Source organism: Egretta garzetta, unplaced genomic scaffold, assembly GCF_000687185.1.
Source record: "Egretta garzetta isolate BGI_Z169 unplaced genomic scaffold, ASM68718v1 scaffold175, whole genome shotgun sequence".
Taxonomy (NCBI): domain Eukaryota; kingdom Metazoa; phylum Chordata; class Aves; order Pelecaniformes; family Ardeidae; genus Egretta; species Egretta garzetta.
Genome location: NW_009259860.1, coordinates 2568910 through 2570826, shown reverse-complemented (window position 1 = coordinate 2570826; position 1917 = coordinate 2568910).

The following is a 1917-nucleotide window of genomic DNA, read 5'->3' as shown; positions in this document are numbered from 1 at the left end:
CTGCTCTTCCCACCTTTGAGCCAACAGCTCTTTCACATAGCTACAAGCTTCAGGGGGAGCAAGACAGAGCTATGGTTTGTATATACTAGTTCAATTTTAGGGTCAGAAATAGATACCAGGAGATCAAACAGAGCAGACAGTGTCTGCAAGACAAGCTGTCAAGGGGAGAAATCAGATGGGAAGAGTGGGCGGTTTCTCTGAAGTACAGTTCAGCAGTTTAGAGGGGGGTTCTCAGCGAAGCAGAGTGTGCGTGCACTTTTCACCTCACCAATGCTGAGAGTCAGAGATGTGCTCAGAAGGAGTAAAACACCCACTCATTGTTACCACAAGGGTAGAAGATTTATGTGGAGGCAAGACTGATGCAATCAAGAATAATTTCAGGAACCCAAGGAGGTGTCTAAGTATGTAACCAATCCAGGTCATTTTCTACAGATTCCCTTTCTAGTGCATTGAAGCAAGAAATAAATTATTAGAAAAAAAGATTAATTCTGGAGCTACAACAGGGGAAAAGTGATGAGTTAAAGGGTGGCATCCTAAAAGGGTCTTCTAAAGGAGGTCATTATTATTACTCTATTGCCATAGCGAAAATTGGAAACTGGTCCATCCTACTTAGAATCATAGAGTCATAGAATCATAGAATGTTTTGGGTTGGAAGGGACCCCTAGAGGTCATCTAGTCCAACCCCCTTGCAGGGAGCAGGGACACCGCAAACTACATCAGGTTGCTCAGAGCCCCGTCCAACCTGGCCTTGAATGCTTCCAGGGATGGGGCCTCCACTACCTCTCTGGGCAACCCTTTCCAGTGTTCCACCACCCTCAGTGTAAAGAATTTCTTCCTTATATCTAGTCTAAACCTACCCTGGTTTAGTTTAAAACCATTACCCCTTGTCCTGTCACACCTGGCCCTACTAAAAAGATTTTCCCCATCTTTCCTATAGGCCCCCTTTAGGTATTGAAAGGCCGCAGTCGGGTCTCCCCGCAGCCTTCTCTTCTCCAGGCTGAACAAGCCCAACTCCCTCAGCCTGTCCTTATAGGAGAGGTGCTCCAGCCCTCGGATCATTTTTGTGGCCCTCCTCTGGACCCGCCCCAACAGTTCCATGTCCTTCTTGTGCTGAGGGCTCCAGAGCTGGACACAGTACTCCAGGTGAGGTCTCACCAGAGCTGAGTAGAGGGGCAGAATCACCTCCCTCGACCTGCTGGCCACGCTTCTCCCGATGCAGCCCAGAGTACGGTTGGCCTTCTGGGCTGCCAGCGCACATTGCCGGCTTATGTCCAGCTTTTCATCCACCAGCACCTTCATGGCACAAGGGCTTTTCTGCATTTTATATTTAAGGATTAGCACCACAAAAAGAAGGAGCAGGTTACGTTTCTTTGAGAGGAATTAGTGGCTTTGGATAATATAGTAGTTCACTCTGATTTTATTGATGAGAGTTTAGGGCAGGAGTAGACCTCTAGATGTGGGCCTGGTTGACCCTAAATGAAGAAAATATCTCTTTTATTTGTGTAAAATATTTCATCAAGTAACACCACAGATGGATTACATTTTTCCTCATCTAGAGACACACAGGAATAGAAAGGTGAGCACTGACTTGTCCAAGTTCAAACAGTACATATAGAGAGGTGGAAGTCTTCTGTCTCAAATCATGTGTTTTCTAAGTTCCAGATTCTTTTATATCTAGGGGTTTTTATTCCACTCCCTGGAATCTCTGCACTTCAATGAACCCTAACCTTTGAGCCTGTAAAACAGCAGGATAGAAAAGATCAGTAGGCAAGACCTATGGTTTGGATGGACAGTATCTAAAAATATCAGTGCACCACTTTTGATTCCTGGAAAAAACCTTTGGCTCTTGCCAGAAGCTGCCTTTCATTGTAGAAATGAGATTGCATGTTCCAGTGTCTTCTGCCTCACTTCCCGAGG